The sequence below is a fragment of the Sceloporus occidentalis genome, unplaced genomic scaffold (genome assembly GCF_023333645.1).
Source record: "Sceloporus occidentalis isolate IW3139 unplaced genomic scaffold, rSceOcc1.0.p SCAF_5, whole genome shotgun sequence".
In the NCBI taxonomy this organism is placed as follows: domain Eukaryota; kingdom Metazoa; phylum Chordata; class Lepidosauria; order Squamata; family Phrynosomatidae; genus Sceloporus; species Sceloporus occidentalis.
Window position 1 is genome coordinate 29,502,636 of NW_028316985.1, and position 7,948 is coordinate 29,510,583.

Consider the following 7,948-nt stretch of genomic DNA (forward strand, 5'->3'; position numbering starts at 1 on the left):
TTAGAAAAGGCACAATTCCTTAAGCCTCATTCCCCAAAATGAAAATAACAACCTACCTCACTAATAATTTGTCCCTCACTCTGGCATAGATAGATATGTGGTTTTCTAAAGTTCTGCCTAACTACGCAACCTGAGTCAGGCAAAGCAACCACAGCACTTAGATACTTGATCCCATCATGGTCTGACTAAATCACTGGATCACTGAGAAAAGAGTTTAGCATTACATACCCTTGCTACTGATGATATAGTCCTTCCCCTACCTTACCAACCATCACTCACATTGCAATAGTAATTCCATGTGTCTTACTCAGTTTTGATTAGTCTTTCCCACAGACATGCCATACATTAGCCTTGTAGTATGAAATGGGACCACTACACTTAATTAGTATGTGTGCACACCTGTTTGGCCTCTGGCCTATTGAGTGAAGAGTAGATCTGGCAGACATAGAACAGAGCACAGTCAATGCTCTATGCTGTATTTCTATCAATGCCCACCCCCTCCATATCCAGCAGGCCATGATCTCTTGCTACCCATGCAACTGGTGACGGGAATCCATGTTAATGGCGGGTCCTGGATTCTCAAGCTATTGCAATCCACCAAACTACAAATCCAGGATTCCATCGGAAGTTGCTATGGCAATTAAAGTAGAATCATAATGCTATAACTGTGTCATGTGGAAGGGCACAAAATGTGTTTGCTCATAATGCACAGATGAATAGTGTTTAAATTGCAGAAACTTTTGCTCAGATTATAAAAAATTAAGTTCTGTATCCTACTGCAGAAGGTGATTTCCTAGATTGATTTCCCATTAATTAGTAGGCAAACGACCTTTGAGGATTCCTTGTCAAAGTAAATCCTATGAAATTTATGGGGTCACCATAGGCAGCCTGAAGGCACATACACATTTAAATCATTAAAAAGGAAAGGGCTCCAGGAGGCTCCCCTGGTTACGATTGCATGATGGGAACGGAGCAGGGAGCCCAACTCCACTTCCATAGTGCCATGGAGGATCACACCCATGGCGCTTGCGTGACGTTTGGCGGGCGCTTAGATGACATTTATCACACGGAAGAACCTCCATGTGATAAACTCCATTGTTAGAGATCTATCTCTAGAGATCAATCAAGGCATGAAAGTGCTGGAGGGACAGTTTAAAGCATGCCTTATAAAACAGTGATCCCTTCCTTTGTTATAAATCATGACTAGGTATATGATGGCTGAAGAAAGCATGAAATTATGTATTCCAGTGAGACCGCATTTTAACTACAGGTGCTTTGCCCTGATGATAAGCATTAAATTGGTCATAATCCCCATACGATTTATCTTTGTACATGATTTAATAACCATACATGTGTGATAGGAAACTATAAATAGGAATTTAGATGAGTCATGAGTAAAGCATTCATATTCTAGAAGGTCTGTTGACTAATAATATGATGCAGACCTGTTAACAACATATGTGAGCTGAGCACATGTGTTCTACCTGGCATTATTAAAAAAACTAAAGGGATCAGCTAGCAAGCACATAACAACAACAGGGGGGGGGGGCACAAGGATAGAGCTATGCAAAGACCCAGGACATGCATTGTCTTTCAGAATAGACAATGATAAATAGCTGGACTAATGATCTCACTTATTATAAGACACTTTTTTGTGTCTGAATGTGCCTTCAAGTTGCCTGTCAGAAGTTCATTTCCTAGAAAAATATACAATTATGACATTATTCCAGATGTTAATGGCTTGTTCTACTGGCTTTGCAAGTAGATTTGGCTCAGGATAAAAAACAAACACAAAACCCTGGGCTGATTTCATCTAAACTAATTATAAAATTATTACCAGTGCATGAAATGAAGCAATATAGGAAGACAAAAGGAGCAAGGGCATGATCCTAATGTAGAGGTCTTCAGGAAAGGCTGAATCAAGAATATGAAAGCACATGTGGAGTGTTTCCTTCTCTGAAACCTAAAAATTAGCATATCTGGGGGAAACCCTCACTACACCAGTGTGACAAACACTATAATCTTGCAAGTGCTATATCTGAATATTCTTGTTGATTAGCTTCTTCAACAAGTCTGAAGATCTGGCTTATCAGACTGAAATTTTACAAGCTGCCTTGGAGGGGTGAGCTCAACTGAAACAAGAAAAGCTTGTTTTGAAATCAGAATTTGTGTATAAATTTATCAGCAAAAAAAATCACAGAAGGGAGGTCAGATAGTTGAGTTATTTGCCAAGTTATGCTTTAAATTTAGTTTTTATTAATTAATTTTAAAACATCATGAAAGTTTTTTCAAAATATTATAACTAAGCAAGATTATTTTTAATGGATTTTAAGGATGAAAATCATTTCTTTTTACTCATGCACTGGAGGCAGAAGTGGATGGTACTATGTACAGAATACTACTCCTGCGTATGAATGTTGACGTGGTAACATTTAGTTGACTTTAACATTTGTACTGAATTGTCTTTTTCAAAATTGTCAAGGCAAAGGCTTCCGTTCAGTGAAATACATGCAGTAGGTGGCATGGAATGAATCACATATGTTCAGCCACCCAATTGGATGCTAAATGTCTCAGGTCATTTTCCAAAGCTATTTTCTACAATGCACCTTAGAATATTTTAAGCACAAAGCTTTCTCTTGCTCATTGATCCATATTTTTGCCAGATTTAATTTTGCAAATCTGTTTTGCACGTTGTATTAAATGCACAGTAACATTTGAGACAAGCAAATTGTCGTTTTAATTGTGTTACTCCAAAAGGGACTAATCTGATTTGCTCTTCAAGCATAAAATCATTTGCTCTGTTCCTAACTCTACGTGACTTGATTGATCCAAAGCCAAGAAGCTGCTAGCAGGAGAAGAGAATTGGGAGAGGCTGAACAGATAGGGTAAAACCTTAAACTACTTCCTTGGGGTCTTAGTGGGCTTACTTCTGAGTTTGTATAAGATTGCATTATTAAAAAAAAATAAGCTAATCTTTCCATGGAAATTTTTCTGTTGCTGACTTGATGCAGTTAATACTTTTACTGTATACATCATTTTATGTGTAACATCTCGGAAACCAACAGGTCTATGGGAATTTTCAATTCAAAATTAGAATATTAACTCTGTTTGTGTTTTCTATATTCTGTCACTTTATGGAACCCCACAGATTTTTGAGCCATGATGCCCATTCCTCTTTGCTAGCATTTGTACACCAAAGACTAGTTTATACAATCTGCTATCCTAAAATAACAGTCTGGAATTCCCAGCAACCTATTTTGCTGATAGATTCAAAGAGCAAACTGTAATCCTCAAGACCCTGGCCAAGATCAGGAGATCTTGATTTAGTACTCTTCCATTCTGGACTAAGAGACCTTTTAAACAATATCCTTACTGTGCAGGAGCTTCACAGACAGTTTAATTCCTCATTGTTTAATGTGGTCATGGTCAGGGGCAATCCCATTGGTCTTTCCTTGAAATTAGGATATGCTGCACCTGGTTTGATGCTGATTCTGTAATCAAGACTGAATAGTCAGCCTATTAATGCCCCAAGATTGGCAGCAAACCAGCAACAGCACTGAAACTTCTTGAGACTTCAATCACACATTGACGTCTCAAGAAGTTTCAGCGTTGTTGCTGGTTTAACCTATCAGTTTTCAATCTATTCACATTAAGAAAGTGGCTTTTCTTTCTTTTGTTTTAATCCTCAATGAATATCATTCTCCTTTCCTCTTTCTACTTATTGCTTTCTCTCCTTTCCTCTGTGTCTTTCCTTTGTTGCTGTTTCTTCTGCTTCATGCAGAATTAAAGAAATTGGGGGGGCTGTTTGGGCCAACCTAGTCATGGTTTAATCTAAGCACGAATCAAAATGCATAAAAATTAAAGACCAGAGGTATAGATTGTGGCAAGAGATGGCCTCAGATTTATAGTTAGATCACTGGTTGATTTGTAAAAGATTGTCAAGTGTTAATGACATTCACTAGTTTAAGTAGCAATAAAAAGTCCACCATACCTCCCTCAGCTAGGCTGCTAAAATCCCTGATGCTAATTTAGATGGGGATTTGTACTTGCATATGCAGATTATTCCAGTTTGTTCTACATGAAATAGTGTATTTGGAGAGTCAGTATGATACAGTGGTTTGAATGCTGGACTAGAACGCTGGGAATCTGTCTCAGTCATGGAAATCCACTGGGTAACCTTGGGCAAATCCCACTCTCTCAGCCTCAGACAACTTCCCCTCTGAATACATCTGGCCCAGAAAACACAGCGATAGATTCAGTTTAGGGGCGCCACAAATCAGAAAAGACTTGAAGGAACATAACAGCTCAGAAACCATATTATATTTGGCTCTATCTTTACCCTATAAATATTTGTTTTAGCTGCACTTGGTAGTTCTGGCAGCTCCAGTTAAAAAACAAAGAAATAGATCCTGCAGGCTTGTAGTGTACTTATGTTCTCTCTTTCTTTGTGTGTCTGTATGTATGTCCTCTTGCTGATGATTTTGATCATCATGGTGTGCTTCCAACTGAGACTTGTACTGTGTAATTGCCCTGCCTCATTCCAGAACTGGGGAAGTTTTTTTCCCCTCCCCACAGATTGTTGTCTTCCACTTCTAATTCTGTTTTGATTCCCCACCATTTTAGATTTTTTAAAGATACCCCCCCCACACACACACACAGATACAAAAGGTAAAACAAAATAGCTGCACCATCTTTTGGCTGACAAAACTGAGAACTGTCCATTTGGAAGCATTCCTGGTCACCAAAAAAGTTCTGTTTGATGTTCTCACTAGAACAGGAATGGACCATCCTGTTTTCCTAACTAGGGTTGACAGTAGGCCATTGAGTAGGGGTTATTGGACTTTGAAATACCAATGCACAGCAGATCCAATCCAACAAAATATAACTTACTTCTGATGCACCTCTAGATGCATTACACATCACTGATCTTTCAGGCTGCCCAACAGAAATTTTGTAGTAACAAGAGTTTATCATTTCAAGATAGGGTGAGAATTGTGTGCCCCTCCAGATGTTGTTGAACTGTGGCTCCCAGCAGCTCTATATCCAGTGGTAAGAAATCCTGGGGAGCTACCATTCAGCAGTCTGTGGAGGATGATGCAATTCCTAACCATGATTTACAGACATCCCTTAATGTTGTTGACCCTAAGAAAATGGCAGTTTGTGGGTACAACCGAAGATGCTGTTAGAAGACCTGAGAATGTTGCACAAGAAGTTGAGTCACTCAGTAAATTAGATGTTTCATACCAGTCATCTTTGCTGTTTTTTGTATTTACACATGAAATTTAGGTTAGGTGAATGTTTTATCAAGTTGCAAACATCAACATTTAGGACATCATAAGTGATTAAAGTATGGAAAATAAGTAGGGCAATAAAGAAAGCTGAAAACAAGGAGATTCTGCATATGCCTTATAAATTCAAGTTATATACCTGTTTTGAAAGCATTTTAGTGGAGAAGGAAGGTGAGTAGCCATGTTAGAGAAAACAAACAACAGAAAGTCTTATAGTAACTTAAAGACTAATAAATGTATAATGACAGAAGGTGCATAGACTGGAGTCTACTTCATCAGATGAATAAAACATTCTCTTAAATTAGCTGGAATCAATACACATAGCTGTTGAGGGGAAGATTATTAGTGGAAAAGTTTGAATGTAGTAGACCATGATTAAAAATGTAATGGCATTTTTCCCTTTGCCATCTGTACCAAACCCAACAGCTAGCAACCATAAGTGTTTTTGAGAGAAAGTGTTGGGAGAATGGAAGAGATTCTTATTAAAATTAATCCGTAAATAGTTATACTGTTACAGAATTAGTATGATATTAGGACATTCTAGGTATGTTCATGTGATCTGCCTGCTATTTCTATGAATATACAAAAGGTAAAACATCAGTTGTTTCTTGAAACCTTAGTTATAGCAAAAAAGCATGGAAATGGCACTTGGTGATCTGTTAATGTTTTAGCTTCTCTAAATGCACACACAACCTAAGTTAACTTCAGTGAAACTAATTCCTTCCACAAAATATCCTTTTGTGCAAATTCATCCCAGATAGCATGTATCTTGCAAGTCAGCTGAGTGGTTTTATAGGTGACTGTAGCCCAGTCAATCCATTCTAGTACATAGAGAGTCTTTGTTATGTGGATAAATTGTGTTACTTTGCAAGGATTGTACTGTTAGTTAGGCCAATAGGTGGCTGTATTTCTATTCTCTTAAAAGGATCTCACAGCACAAATGAGTTAATCATCTTTAAATGGACTCAAGCTACCTTAGTCCTGTCTGCTTCATGTTCCAACACTCTGGCTTAACTGCTGTATGAATCTTGCCTGTAGTGACTTTGCAGTAAGATAGGGCAAAGAACAAAGCTTTGGAACATACCAGGGTAAATAAAGTAGTGAAACATGATGCATCTTGATTTTAAAAATAAAATATAAGCTTGTTTCGATGTATAAATATGCACATTTACATTCAAGGATACATACAAGTCATCCTCTGTTCATATTGGATGAGTTTGGTGATGGTGCTGTGCACTACTGCATTAAGGAGGTCCAATTCCATGAGGTTACAGTTCTAATGCCATGGTTTTCAACTTTTCTTCTGTTAGGGAAGGATTTTTGCATCACCATCTACTGAGGAGCTCCTCCAGATCATTTGCAATTGAATCCCTGCATAGTGTAAAGGATGGTGGGATGTCATATATTCTAGGGTACATGCTTGTCCACATTATGACTCACTCTCCACATTGCTGAGTCCCTAGTATACAGCCAAAATCCCCCTTGCAATTCATGGTAGAGAGAAAGTCCATAGTGGCTCAGCTTTCATGTAAGCTTGTTCCCTATAATTGTTCTAATCGGGGATTCTTCTACGACAAGATGAGTGATAGCAGACAAGATTTTACATGAAATGTTGCTCGCTACTACAACCATTGGGATTCTTAGGCGCATGGTTTGAAAACCACTGCTTTAAATGGTGTTCAAACTGAAATTCATATACATAATGCATGGGTTCAGGGGAAAAGATGATGTATATGGCATATGACAACCTCTAACTTCAAATGATTTAAGGACTCTGGGTCTAAGAATTAATATTGGCTTTGGAGAGGGATACTTGTGTTGCTGACTCCTGCCACCACTCCCAGCCAATGGTTAAGTGCCTAATTCATAGGGATCTATGGTTGAAATCTCAAGTGTTTATATTGGTGGTCTGTATTGGTAGAAAATACTCCAAATCCTATTTTTGGACTTATCTTTAATAAGGACCCAGTGGGGTGGGAGCAATGTTTTAATATAACACAGAAGGGGACCACAAAAACAACCACAACAAAACAGTGTATGTATATATTTCTCTATAGCCTACTGTTTCTGTATTTGAATGGTTTGGTAATGTCAACAAGTGATTGTTCCTCTTGTGTTTACTGCTTTGAATTCTTTGCATGACTCCTGGCATAATAAATCCTTTAATAAGAAAGACTATATCTATATATCTATATATATTGTCAGCCTGCAAACATTTCTTGTCAAATCAACCATGTTTTGTGCAAGTTGTATATTATTGTTGTGAGCAACATTGGAATATGACATTTAATTAACTGTTGGCATTAAAATATGTTTTTATGGGTAATAAACTTGTCACAGTGTGCTGGGGCAGGTGAAGTTCTACCTTAAAAGAAAACTAGAGAAAGAACAGACCTACATTATATTACTTATGTTGACCACTGAGCGAGTCTTTTGCTCATGAGCAAGGATCCAAGATGGTTGCAATCTAAGGTGGGTCACATCAAGGCCAAAAACACCAGTTTCTTCTTTCTTTCTTTTTAAGTAATAATTAAAATTACTTTCAAAGCAAAAAGATGGGAAGGCATGGGGAAAGCTAATGACAAAGGGAAGAAGAGAAGTTGAAAGGCAAATGCACAGTAAACTATTAAAAATGAATCTCATGTTGCACTTTGGAGTTA